Source organism: Hyperolius riggenbachi, chromosome 12, assembly GCF_040937935.1.
Source record: "Hyperolius riggenbachi isolate aHypRig1 chromosome 12, aHypRig1.pri, whole genome shotgun sequence".
NCBI classification, from domain to species: Eukaryota; Metazoa; Chordata; class Amphibia; order Anura; family Hyperoliidae; genus Hyperolius; species Hyperolius riggenbachi.
Window position 1 is genome coordinate 26,434,849 of NC_090657.1, and position 15,274 is coordinate 26,450,122.

General features: G+C 42.5%; 1 long non-coding RNA gene across 6 annotated transcripts in view; it reads right to left on the reverse strand.

The window, feature by feature from the left end:
• Window positions 1–15,274, reverse strand: part of LOC137541406 (uncharacterized) — a 1,168,812-nt gene that overhangs the window by 1,127,368 nt on the left and 26,170 nt on the right. For all 6 annotated transcript variants that reach the window (XR_011025153.1, XR_011025156.1, XR_011025152.1 and 3 more), the window contains exon 2: window positions 268–346. This is a non-coding gene — a long non-coding RNA (uncharacterized lncRNA). The remainder of the gene's footprint in view (window positions 1–267; window positions 347–15,274) is intronic.

Below are 15,274 nucleotides of genomic sequence, written 5' to 3' on the forward strand. Positions count from 1 at the left end.
ATGCTAATTATTTACCATCCAGTAAAGAGCAATGGGTCTCATTTACTAAGCTATCTTGGTGAGTATTTGTCTGACAAGTTCACAGCAGGTAGATTCTGTCTTTTGTTCTCTGTGCAGTAAAGGATAAGGACAAATGACGCTATCTCAGGCAGTCCTTCTTGAAGATACTTTCATAAATGGGCATTTATCCTTTAGCACTCTCAAACATTGATGGGCTATTAAGAGGGTGGAAGAAAAAAAAAACACATATAGTTGATATAAACATACCTTACAACGTGTACTATGCAGGCACTCCTGGCAAAGATGTCAGCACAAGGTTACGTGACACTTGGACATAATATTCACCCTAAAAGAATAAAAGGGGATGTAAGGAACATGTGGGTTAAAACTGTGCCACCCCAATATATTAGCTCTGAGGCCTCTTGCACACTACATGCGATTCCGACGCGATTTTACATGCGATTCCGATTTGCGATTTTTAATTGGTACTGCATGCTGCGTTTTTCTTCTTGGTTTTATAGCATCCAGGAAAAATCGGAATCGCAAATAGGAATCGCATATCGGATTTGCAGTTTGCAAGGGGCCTAAGGCTGCATTCAAATGTAACAAGTGGATAAAATGTAGGGGTCTATTTATAAATGTGGGTAAAGCAAGACAAAGCCTGTAAGATTATGGCATATATTACGTCAGTCACCAATGTTATAAAGATCAAATCAAGATATAGGGCAAATGTGCAGCAATTTTGGACGTAGGAAAAAAATAAACAGGGATATGTGTAGAACTGCCAGGTGTGAGAGTAGAGAATAGGGTCGTATGTCTTGGCAATGAATGCAGCACTCACTACTCTACAAATACGGTGAAATATGGTAAATATTACCAAAACTACTTGCTGTCACCTACTTGGAAAGTATTGATTCACACGCTGGTTGTATTTTTGAAGAGGTGGATTTGTCACTGAATGATAGCAATTGCATCTGGGCCAAACATAAAGCTACATACATACTTTACATTTTCTGCAAAGGAAACAATTCTTCCTGATCATTTCAGGCAGAAATCTTATGCTGGGCATACACAGCTCGATTTTGTCGCTCGATCGTTTCGCCACTCGGTTCCACAGTCAATTCTCTTATCTTCCGCTCGTTTTTCTTATCTTTTTCCATTCACTGCTATCCGGAATTGAGCGGCGAAACGATCGGGCGAGAGATCGGACATCTTAATGGCTGAAAAAACGAGCAGTGTATGCCCAGCAAAAAGTTTGTACAGGTTTCCCTGACATCTCTGGACTGCCCTCAGGAATAGGTCAAATGGGGCCTCCTTGTCCAAACCCTTCTTTTCTGAAGTTCCCACAACATGGCATCAGCCACTTGTCCATCCATAATATGAAGCAATATGAATGACTTTGTAAAAAAGAGTGGTCACCTTATGATTAAATTGCATCATTTAGCACTCTTTGTTTTTATGCTTAATGCTGGGCATACATGGACTTTCTTGTCATTATCAATCGAGCCGCTGATGGCTCGATTGATAATATCCGACAGGTCCGATGACCTTCTGGATAGATTCCCCGCTCAATCCCCGCCGGCGGACAATAGCGGGGAATCAAGTGGCTAATAAGAAGCTCCGGCGGGGACGAGCGGTAATTGATCCGGTAATTGATCCGCACGCGCGGGGATGCGGCAGGAGTCGATCCGGCGGCTAATCGGCTAATCGGCCACCGGATCGACCCATGTATGCCCAGCATTACAGATACTGTAACTAAAAATCTCCCAAATAAGGGGCAGATCAACTGATTTTGCCTTTCTTAGATATCACATATACCATAGCAGGCTTTTCTTTTCTTTTGACAAATAACTGTTAGGTACCATCATTGTATGTAGATACTGTCCCAGAGAGGGGAGTCTAAGGCCTCTTCCCCACATTCGTGCTGCAGTAAATGCAATGCCGTCACGACACACGGCACTTGCATTTCTATGTGATTCTTCCAGATGGGGGTGTGATTTGCTACTGGTATGTGAGTGTAACTATTATTTATACTATGGCTATCATTCATAAAGCATTTCCGCATGCGGAAATGCTTAATACTGCTGACTTTACTGAACACTCAGCAAAATCCCCATTCATAAAGGCTCTTTCCGCATGAAAAGCTGACATTCCCATGCAGAGCAATACATTTCCGCCTTGTGCGGAGTTTTTCTGGATTTATCTAGAAAAAGTAACAAACACATCCATTCATAAAGATTAGAGCAAGCGGTATGCGGAAGGAAAATACCGCTTGCTCGACAGTAGCGATAGGCGGGCGGATTACTTGTAAATGAATGGGACGGACCTCCCAAGCAGCATCAGACAGAGCAGCGCACGGAGGGAATCGGGCAGCTTTTATGTTTCCGCATGTCTGCCGCCACGCTACCACCAGCTTCCTCCAGAAAACCTCTGCACTTGTATTGCAACTGGCAACTTTTTTATGAATGACCACCCAGAAGTCTTAAGTATCGCTTGCGGAGAAGAAGGGTGTTTTCCCGCACTACCGACTGGTCCTTTATGAATGATAGCCTATGTCAGGCTTTCTCAACCAGGGTTCCCTGGAACCCTAGGGTTCCTTAAGTACTCTGCAGGGGTTCCTTGGCATTTTTCCCATCGTGTTTCCCATCGAGATCAAAAAATTGTTTGCAGGGGTTCCTTGAGATCAAAAGGTTATTTTCAGGGTTCACCCAGAGTAAAAAGGTTGAGAAAGGCTGGCCTATGTCCCTGGAGCAGGAGGTACGATTTCAGAACTGAATGATACCATGTGGCAGATGAGTTCCTAAATGACTAGGACTGAAGCTACAACCAGCAAAGAATAAATCTTCTTATTTGCATTAGGCTGACATGAATTATAAATCAGACATAAGAGAGTAATGGAGGCTGATCTCATTCTGAAAAGACTAGATTGCTTATTATAATGCATATTCTTTGGCTATTTTAAAAAGCCATATACCTAGAATAAGTATGTAGTTTAAGAAAATCACAAGTGATCTATGTATTTGTTCAACTGATAAAGTCTTTCAGCCTGATGATTTGCATTACAGTCAAGTAAGTACTATTTGTGGGTAGCCATAAATGGCAGTTTGCATATTTTTGTCATGACAGGTATACTGTAAGTGATAGTCACATGCGGCTTTTGACTTCCTCTGCAGTGCTATACAGAGAACATCAAACAACTAATATAAATAAAGGCCAATAGGTGTCAGGAATAAGATCCCTAGGGCAGCTGTTCTGTCCATAAGCTCATACACGTGTCCCTTGGCTACAGTCGAGCAACATGTGCTGTTGCTATGGGGAGGTGCCACAGTGCATGATGGAGCAGCTTCCAGTGGCTGAGGTAAGGAGGGAAACAATGCACTAAACAGTTGCTGTCATTTAAAGAAACGGCATGTCAGACCTTTAGGACCAAAGGTAACAGAATATAGCATGCACTCCTTGTTGTTTAACCTCCTGCGGACCGCTCCACGCCAATCGGCGTGGATGCGGCAGCAGCCCCAGGACCGCCTAACGTCGATTGGCATAAGGTCCTGTGGGCGTCTCTTGCAGGAGATCGCACGAACTCAAGCGCACGCAGCTCCGCTCCGCCATCAGTCCTCCCAGTGGCGATCGCCGTTATCTAATACCAGTGTACAGCGTTGCGATCTAAGGCAGCACTGTATTGGGGAAAGCCGTGTGACGGGCCGTACATGATGCTTGTCCTTCACAGTCACCACAAGTTGGAGCTGTCATTATGACGCAAGGCAATGATAACATGGAGGGGTCCATCCTCTTTTTTTAGTATGTGGTGCTCACCGCTATGGTCCAGAGATTAGAAGTGATGGACCGGTACAGCTTGAAAGCCAAAGACCCTGTTTCAGGAATCCGCATGACATATATATGAAAACTGCCAGTGCAAAAACTACAAAATTTGGTTCACAGGAACAAAAATTTGCAAGGCAAAAATTTCACTGGAGCAGATTCATTGAGACAGGTGAGATTAAGCCATTTTCCCAATCAACCAAACAGGTTTCTGTTGTAGAATGAAATAAGAATTCTGAGCAGTTTTGCATACGTTTTCCCTGCATTTACCTTGATAAATCATACCCCATGTGTATTCAATTCAAATATGTTATTGAATGCACAAATGTCTATGAAAGAAACACAAGCTTCCACTTCTATTACATTTTAAAAGTAAATGTAATGACATTTCACTCTTCTGTAACAAGTTACATCTACTATTTAGCATTGAATACTAGGATAACCTCTAAAACGCTTACTGAGAACTTTACTTTGCAGTAATGGCCTGAGAAAGAAAAGATAGTTTTGTAAGGCCTTGTTCATACTTTTTAAGAGTACCGGTATATGCTGCTTTTGCATGCTAAGAAAAACAAAAGTTTGCTTTCCTAAAACAGAAAGAATTTGCGATAATTCAGGTTGGAGTGAGCTCGAGATGTCTCCCAGGCACCACTGCTGAATATATGCAAATTAACCATTGTACCCTTAGAAGCTAAACACACCTCCAGAACCGCTGGAATGCAATGATGTGTCAGCTTGTTAATATGTACAGAGCCATAATAATCCAACATGCATACAGACTGTTTCGGATTGTTTGATCCTCATCAGTGCATGGCATGGATTAATTTGGCTCTATGGAGTAGGGCTTGTAAATCCGAGAGGCACAGACTAACCAGCAAGCTCATGGTGACCCAGAACTTTGCATGCTAACAAACTGCATTACAAAACTGGTAAAATAACTGTTGTGCTTATAAAATGAGTAAGGAATATTGCCTGAGTGGAGTGGCCTAGTTTCCAAATGGTAATGTGTGCAGCCATGTCACTGTCAACAGCTACAAATGCCGTTTCCTCGTACCGGTAATATAATGCACTATAAGGCCTGGAACACACCAGAGGAGTTTTTCTGAGCGTTTTGAGTTTTTAAATCTGCTGCTAATGTTATCCTATGTGTCTGTGCACACTGGAGCAATGAGGTTTTGTAAAAAAAACCCATAGCATTACATTGGGAAGAGCTTTTAGAGGTTTCAAAAGCTCTTCCCAATGTAATGCTATGGGGTTTTTTGCAAAACCTCATTGCTCCAGTGTGCACAGACACATAGGATAACATTAGCAGCAGATTTAAAAACTCAAAACGCTCAGAAAAACTCCTCTGGTGTGTTCCAGGCCTTACTGTGTCTGAAAGCACTTATTAGTTCTATGCTATACAAAGTGTGAACACAGCCTCAAAATGCACAAGAAAAGGAACCTGTTGAAGCAAAGAAGGTGCCATTGTGAACTAGTGGTTAAAGGGGCAAGTTCCATGGCTTTTATTCTTATTCTATTCCAATAATATTTGAGCAGTGAGCCATAACAAGCAGGGATGGTTCTTGCATGAAGCAGAGTGAATCATGTGCTTCAGGGCAGATGAAATTAGAGGCTGGCAAACGTACACAGCACGATGCAGAGCCGAGGCTGCCTACTAGTAATGATCAATGAAATGCATATATTTCCGACTGCATGCAGGATTATGGAATTTTTCCATGCAAATGTATGAAGCTTGAAAATAGACCAATCAAGTCCCACCACAGTTCAAATTGACAGATCCATTCACAAGCTGCATATATTTGAATACAGAATTTACATAATCCTGCATGAACTCGGAAATATATGTATCCTCATAAGTTTCATGCAGCAAAAAGTCAAGAACAAGTATGCAGGCAGCAACCTTTCAAGGCAGCCTTATGGGATACAGAGCTGTAATAAACTTAGATATGTAGGGGTGACAGTTTCATATCTTGCACCTTTACGTTGCCCACTAATGGTACATCCTCAGATGTGTCCTTTCGATCTGATTTTTTTACAATCCAATTGTGCAGAAAATCAAACACTATATGGAGAAAATCAATGTACAACAATTCTATGGTTGAAATTTTCATCGGAATGTTAGATTTTGCGATCGTATCTGAAGAGAGAGAGAGTGCCATAATCGTCTGGCTTTTGTGAACAATCGATAATTAATCTAATGGTCGCATCTGATGAAAATATACAATTAATGGGCACCTTTTCTTACAGTAAGTTTTTGTACACATGCTAGATGATTCTCGGCCAGTCGGGGCTGCCTCTGCCAAAAAATCTAGAGATTGCCCTAAACTCTCTCGGCGTGTTGGTAAGCAATCCGCATGGAGCATTGTGTCAGCTGAGTGGTGGACGAAGGCACTGTTCTTCTACTCACCCCGCCCATTACATTGTACGTTGCACCGTTGGGCCCTCAGACAGCATCGTTAGCCTAAAGGCTAGCAAGACATCTGCCCTGAACTGTCGCCCAAGGGATTGAGTCCTCATACCTGTGTTGAGGCTTAAGTAGCTGTGGCAGATACCACAACTCTCTATGTTCTGTATTTACATATTTGAATACACACCTTTTCCACTTTCTTATTTTAAAAAAAAAAAACCTGTTATCTAAAAAAGGTTAAATGCATCTTTGGAGCAAATTACATCATGCTGCCTGTCACTGGAATTACAGTTAATGTGTCAATCTTGTTAGTAAATTATGTCATCTGCACACTCACATTGCTTTTTACTGTACATTTCTATATTGTTTGGATCTCCACACATGCTTTACCAGCATTTTGTGTCTGCTAGTCTGCTATAGTGCCTGTAGTAGACTGTAGTAGACTGGGGCAAGGAAGGATCTGACCAGCAACAATATCAGCAGGTTACTCCCATTCCTAGGACTGAATGTGTTGCCATAAAAGTAACTGGGGTGGATATAGATTGTTAATGCTATTCTGCACCCCCAACGCTGTGCTTTCTGCCCTTCTGAGCAACTACAGGCTATATAAGCTCCATTTTTGCAGTGGAAACTAGGACTGCACACCTTGTAAGCACACCAACCTAGCTAAGGCAAACTCTGTCAAGGGATTCAAATTTCCTGACAATTATTGGCTATTCAGAAAAGACACCACTTCTGATTGACTTACTGCTCTGCTGATGTCACAGCTGTCATACAACAGTGACCGCTACAGTGAATGAATATATACAGGTACGTCACACACGTTTAGGCAAAGCTATTTAATGCGTAGTACACACCAAACAATTTTCTGTAAGATTTTTCTGTTATGCTGGGAATACACGGTACGTTTTTTGCTAAGAATCGTTCCGATAGATGCCTTCAATGAAAATATTCCTACATGTCTGATGTTCCGCTCGATTTGTTTCCGCTCGATTTCTTATAGAAGTGAATGGATCGAATAAGATAAGAAAAACGAGTGGAGGATAAAAGAATCGATCAGAAAATCGAATGGCTAATACATTGCACGCCGAATCGAACGCAAAAAACGTACTGTGTATCCCAGCACTTTCTGCAAGATTTTCTGTAATTAGATTATTTTCTGTAGAACAATGCTTATTAGCTAGGCAGATAGATGGTTAGATAGATCATTTCCAACAAGTTGGAAATTATCTATCTGGCAGGTAAATCTTACAGAATATTGTATGGTGTGTACCAGGCATAAAGAAGTCTTTCACTAGGACCAATTACAGCCATGCCAGGGAGATCGGATGCGCAAGCACGATCCAGCTACCCTCAGAGGTTGACATTTGTCAATTGTGATACAACTCTGTGTGTTATGGAGAAGGAAAAGTCAAACACAGGCACAGTAAGTGCAGGTTTACCAAAGGGGAAAAGCAGCCATCAGAAAGGCTAACCGACTTGTCTGATCATTCCCATACCCTTACTATAGTCAGCTAGCAGTGTCTGCCTCAGGGAATGTAAAAAAGAGGTCCAAAAATGATTGTCATCTCATGTCCACAGGTACCTTAAGCTCAGTTGATTGTAATCAAAAAGGAAGATGCAAATTCTGAAACGTATTGTTATGTAAAATATATTTAGAAATGCTCAAAGACCTCCACATAACAGTTCTATTCAGAAATCATGAATAACAAATATAAACGTACAGTTACTGTACGTCTTATAATAGTTCTATTTCATAATCCCATGAAGGGGGAAACTGACTTTGCAATAGATGGACTGAACATAACTGTCCCGGTGTAACTTTAACTTTCCCAAATGTTTGTAATGCAGGACACTGTGTGAAAGTTGTTGTTTTTTTTCTACCCAGAGATGATATCTTGTTTTGGGTATATACCCCGGAAGGCTGAATAATCCACAGACTTAAAATGTTTCTTTGGCAAATCAGCAGGCAGAATTCAATACATACAGCAAGCAGGGGAATGTTTCTGATAACACTGCAGTAATAAGAATCTGTTAATAATAATAAATGTAATAAAAAATAATAATAATAAATAAATAATAGATATTCTAGATCTGAAATGAGAAAATCACTGTATAAAGAAAAAGTTGATGATTCAGGCCATGAATGCCTACATATAATTGAAATATCATCTTGGGGCGGATTGACCTTTTAAAAATTTTACATTTTTCTTCATATTTTTAAATCCTGTTATGTTAAAACACATCTACCGTATAATTTTTATTTGCCCTTGTAAATGTACAAGCCATTCTATTGTTAGGTATACCCAAGAATCTTCTGCTGGCTGAAATGCTTGTAATATTCTCATAACCTCTTTATATCCTCTGTTATGGATTGGGGGAACTTAGAAACAGACTGTGGCTGTTACCTCTGGGTGAGAGCCATGTTGGCGATACTGTGGCAACAAATCTGGGTTTCGGCAACAACAGGAATCCGGACAATAGAAAACTGTGAATGTTTTTATTCTTGCGTTTTAGAGATTAATATAAAACTTTAATAAATATGCATTTTTGCCAGTAATTGTGTTTGTGGCCTGTTTTTTTTTCTATTACAGTTTTTAGAACTCTCTCCCCCCAAAAACACACACACACAGCTCGTCGCTAGGGCAATGCACGTCTATGGAGACTTACACACTATGGCCACATGATGCTGTGCAACGGAAGTAGCAAAATCAATGCAAGGCCACCACAAAGTCTGCAGTGCATTGCCGCATGATCCATGCCTACTGCACTGATTATGCAGCAATTCAAGTCTACAGTCAAGGCCGAAATTGTTGGCACCCCAGTCATTTTTCCAGAAAATCAAGTATTTCTCACAGATAAGTAGTGCAATACCACGTTTTGCTATACACATGAGATGACATTCTAAATTCAGGTGCACTTTTTAACTGTAGGGATAGTAGTTGTTCCTGGATGGTTTGTTTGCCATGCGTATTTGCAAGACAGTGTGCAAATGGGTTAAAGAGTATCTACATTATAAATTACAGTTTGCTTTAAACCTAATAAGTTGTCAACATATATAAAATCACACATAATAAAGTGTGATTTTCTCACCCCCAGGGTCCATATTCCACATATGGTCTTGAAATCCCCGCCCCCCGTGTGAAATTATGCCAGGGTGATTTTTTTTTTCTTTTCAAACCATAGGTGCAAAAGATGCTGGGTGATTGATGTCATACCTCCTCCCCCATGTCCATGTGATCTAATCCAGGCAGAAATATAGACATCTGAAATAAGAATTACAGCAAACAGACATGATAAGACAGGCTGCAGCAATTCCCTTGTCTCTCTTCTCTGTTACACACTGTGAAAAGAGATGTAACTTGATCCATGCAGACAGAGAGCAGGGGAGGAAGTGGCAGGGGAGGGATCATGGCTGGTGGGAAGGACACAATGCTGAGGGTGTATTTTAAAGCGGATCCGAGATGAAAAACTAAATATAACAAGTGACTTGTCTATATATCTTATCTAAAGTTTAGATAGTTTACACAGCAAATCTATCTTCAAACAGCTTCAACAGTATATTAATATTTTTTCCTGTGATACAATGTGAGCAGACATGTTTTCTGCTTGTCACTATTACACAATTACACACACAGGCAAGCTTATCTGTATCTAGGCATGCTAATCTGCATATTCTGTGAAAACTCCACTCTTATCTCCTCCATTACACAGGCAACTGATCTGTATCTGCACTGCAGCTCTCAGATTGTGAAAACTCTGCCTCTGAAATCTATAGCTAGTAACACCTTTTTCACCTGCCCAGACTGAAATCCCACAATCCCTTGCAAGCGCCAAGGCACTCTGGAGAAGCTGTGGGTGTGGCTTGTTTAGTTTATAGGAAATTAGGGTATTAAAACAAAACAAAACAAGTATTTGGCTTGAGGAATGCCCTATAAACTATATGTAAGGAACACAATTATGCAAGGAGTAAAAGTTCATCTCGGATCCACTTTAACAAGGCTACAGCATGAGGAGAAAGAAGGAAGTACTACTAAAGGTATAAATGTGAGTCTGTTCTATCCACTACGATGTACCAGGTAAAAACTTTATATGTTCATCTAACTGTACACAGTGCATAGACTACATATATGTATTCTTTTTTAGCTGAAGGTTCTCTTGTTTGATTGGCCACACACCCTTTTGCACCTCCATTTTACCTTACTTAAAGCAAATCTAAAAACTAGGTGCGTACACACGTCAGATAAAAGTCTTTGGAAAATGAAAGATCACAGACCAATTTTACCCCCTTTCATGTAGTATGAGAGCCATACTCTACACAGTCTAATCTATGGAGCTGAACTCCCCATCAGATAAAAATCTTTGCAAGATGCTGCACACAAAGATGCTGTACACATTCAACAGATCAGTATCTGCAAAATATCTGTTCCTGCAAAAGATCCATTCCTGCAAAATGCATTCATAGTCTATGATATCTGCAGATCTCATACACACCTTGTTTAATGGACATTCATCTGCAGATCAGACAATTATCTGCCGATCTGAAGATCCAACCTGGTGGATCTGATCTACAGATAATTGTCCGTTAAACAAGGTGTGTATGAGATCTGCAGATATCATAGACTATGAATGCATTTTGCAGGAATGGATCTTTTGCAGGAACAGATATTTTGCAGATACTGATCTGTTGCATGTGTACAGCGGTCTTTGTGTGCAGCATCTTGCAAAGATATTTATCTGATGGGGAGTTCAGCTCCATAGAATAGACTGTGTAGAGTATGGCTCTCATCAGTGGCGGCTCCAGGAAATTTTTTTAGGGGGTGCTATGCAGGTGCTGGACCAATTTCCGGGGGAGCTGACCAAAAATGGGTGTGGCTACAACCTGCGGCGCGCGAAGCGCGCCGCGGCGAAAAAATGGGCGTGGTCATGACCGGATGAGGGCGGGGCTAACTGTAATTTAAAGTGAACCCAGGGTGAGAGTGATATGGTGGCTGCCATATTTATTTCCTTTTAAACAATACTAGTTGCCTGGCAGCCCTGCTGATCTATTTGGCTGTAGTAGTGAACTGAATTACACCAGAAACAAGCCATGCAGCTAATCTTGTCAGTTCTGACAATATTGTCAGAAACCCCTGACCTGCTGCATGCTTGTTCAGGGTCTATGGTTGAAAGAATAAGAGGCAGAGGACCAGCACGGCAGCCAGGCAACTGGTATTGCTTAAAGGGAGATAAATATGGCAGCCTCAATATTATTCTCACCTCGGGTTCCCTTTAAAAGTGCAACGCAAAGACAGAGGGCCCAAGTTTTGGTGACCCTTTTCCCAGAAAATTCACATAATTGTGCAGGTTTTCTCAAGAAAATACACGTAATGTGAGCAGATTTTAACAAAAAACACGTCCAATGACCCCAATATGCACAATCGTTATCAGATATGGCCCCAATATGCACAATCGTTATCAGATATGGCCCCAATATGCAAAATCGTTATCAGATATGGCCCCAATATGCACAATCGTTATCAGATATGGCCCCAATATGCACAATCGTTATCAGATATGGCCCCAATATGCACAATCGTTATCAGATATGGCCCCAATATGCACAATCGTTATCAGATATGGCCCCAATATGCACAATCGTTATCAGATATGGCCCCAATATGCACAATCGTTATCAGATATGGCCCCAATATGCACAATCGTTATCAGATATGGCCCCAATATGCACAATCGTTATCAGATATGGCCCCAATATGCACAATCGTTATCAGATATGGCCCCAATATGCACAATCGTTATCAGATATGGCCCCAATATGCACAATCGTTATCAGATATGGCCCCAATATGCACAATCGTTATCAGATATAGCCCCAATATGCACAATCGGTAGCAGATATGACCCCAATATGCACAATCGGTAGCAGATATGACCCCAATATGCACAATCGTTATCAGATATGGCCCCAATATGCACAATCGTTATCAGATATGGCCCCAATATGCACAATCGGTAGCAGATATGGTCCCAATATGCACAATCGGTAGCAGATATGGTCCCAATATGCACAATCGGTAGCAGATATGGTCCCAATATGCACAATCGGTAGCAGATATGGTCCCAATATGCACAATCGGTGGCAGATATGGTCCCAATATGCACAATCGGTGGCAGATATGGTCCCAATATGCACAATCGGTGGCAGATATGGTCCCAATATGCACAATCGGTAGCAGATATGGCCCCAATATGCACAATCGGTAGCAGATATGACCCCAATATGCACAATCCGTAGCAGAAATGACCCCAATATGCACAATCGGTAGCAGATATGACCCCAATATGCACAATCGGTAGCAGATATGACCCCAATATGCACAATCGGTAGCAGATATGACCCCAATATGCACAATCGGTAGCAGATATGACCCCAATATGCACAATCGGTAGCAGATATGACCCCAATATGCACAATCGGTAGCAGATATGACCCCAATATGCACAATCGGTAGCAGAAATGACCCCAATATGCACAATCGGTAGCAGAAATGACCCCAATATGCACAATCGGTAGCAGAAATGACTCCAATATGCACAATCGGTAGCAGATATCGCCCCAATATGCACAATCCGTAGCAGATATGACCCCAATATGCACAATCCGTAGCAGATATGACCCCAATATGCACAATCCGTAGCAGATATGACCCCAATATGCACAATCCGCATCACCTGAAAAAGAAAAGAAAAACCCATTTACTCACCTACAGCCAGAAGACCTTCTTTCCCGACCTCCTGTCCCGAGTCCCGACCTCATTGTGGCGCGCAGCGCCCGCGCGCCCACGATCCTCTTCCTTCCCGACGTCACCACGAGACTTCCTGCCTGCATGCAGAGAGCAGGGCTACGGGAAAATGGCCGCCCGAAGTCTGCAGAACAGGGCTCCGGGCGGCCATCTTACCATAGCCCTGCCTGCTGCTCCGTGCTGCCGGTGTGTGAACTGACTTGGCGTCTTTTAGACGCCTGAAGTCAGTTCACTCCAGGGGGTGCTTTGGGGGTGCTTGGACAATTCTAGGGGGTGCTCGAGCACCCCCAAGCACCCCCCTGGCGCCGCCCCTGGCTCTCATACTACATGAAACGGGGTAAAATTGGTCTGTGATCTTTCATTTTCCAAAGACTTTTATCTGACGTGTGTACCCACCTTAAATGTATGGGATAATGATTTGTATGTGTAGCATAGCTAAGAAATAGAACAAGTAGCAAAGAAAAGAGAGTCTCATTGTTTTCCAGTATAGGAAGTTTTTATCTATGCAAAATAACTTCTCTGAGCTGTTCGACCAACTTGGGTGGAAAAAAATCCTGTTTTCTGAAGCTAAGTTCCAAGAAACAGTGACAGACAACTTGAGCTAAGGTTTTACTGCAGGAAATTTTAATGGGTTATTATTTCTGCTTTGTTTTTGATAGCTTAAACGACTTAAAAGAGTGAAGTTTTAAAACTGCAACTGTGAGAATATGATGCAATGTTATTAAAAAAACAAACAAACATACAACTGAAAATAAAAATATGAGACTCTTTTCTTTGCTGCTAATGTTCTATTCATTATCCGTACTACACATACAATTCATTATATCATAAGTTGATTTTTTTTTTTGCTTCAGGTTTGGTTTAAAGGGAAGGTCTAAGCAACCTATAAATAAAAAATCCACTTACCTCAGGATTCCTCCGGTGGCTCCTGGTCCCCTGTGGTGAAGATGCCCATCTTGCCAGGTTGGCTTCTTTTGTGCTCAGCATGCGGCTCACTGGTCGTGCTGACGTCATCCAGACTGTACTGCGCAGGTGCAGAACTACTGCGCCTACCCAGTACAGTCTGGATGATGTCAGTGTGGCTCTAAGATCCGCTCGCACATGCGTAATGGGGATCTTGCACCGGAGGGGACCCCAGACCACCATCAGTGAGCGGAGCTGTGCTGAGGGCGCCGACCGGCTGGCAGGGGCTGGAGGAAGACCTGGTAAGTGGATTTTTTCAATTTTTTAAGTGCTCGGATATGTCCTTTAACCACTTTTTCCTCTGCTACAGTATATCTAGGTCATCTGTGGCACCCTCCAAGCCACCATGATATAGATATACTGACTTGCTTGCAGTCCTGATGTGCACGATCGGGTGCACTTCAGAACGCACCCCCTGGCACTGTCAGCTGCATTACTAATTGGTGAAAGGGAACATGTTCCCTCGTAGCCAATTAGTGACCCCCCGCGGATGAACGATCACCGCTGTAGCAAAAAGCAGTGATCCTTCATCCTTCCCCCTCTGTGGCCAGATCTATTGAAAAAATGCCCCTGCAAGGATAATATCTCACCTTACCTGGTTGCGGCGATCATCCTTTAGCCCCAGCTTTCATTCACCGCGGTGCACCGAGCCCTGTGATGTCGAACACCCGGGTCCCGGCTTGATGACGCCATCAAGCCGAGACACAGATATTCGGCATCACAGGGCTCTGTGTACCGCGGTGAATGGAAGCTGCGGCTGAAGGATGATCGCAGCAACCAGGTAAGGTGAGATATTCTGCTTGCAGGGGCATTTTTTATCGATCTGGCCACGGAGGGGGAGATTGGTAAGGAAGGGGGGGCACATCGGCTACCCATAACGGAGGGTGGGGTAGAGTTCTGAAAGGGGGGGTTGATATGTATTTTGTGGCACATATAGGTAACTGGGGGTGGGGAATTAATAATGGGGGGCACATCTGATGGTCCTGGGGGCCATAACCTAACAATGGGGGCACATTTGGCTATAATGGGGAACATTGATCCCGGAGACACATCTTGCTATAATGATGGGCCCTATTCTGGGGGGCGCATCTGGGGGGCTAGCAAATACGGGGGACAGATCTGGCTATACTGGGGGGCTGATATTGGAGGACACACCTGGCTATACTAGGGGGGCTGATACTGGGGACACACCTGGCTATCTATCCTTAGGGAACGTAATACTGGTGGCATGTTTGTTATCTACTGTAGCATTTTTTATTTTTTACTAAAATTGGTGAAACCT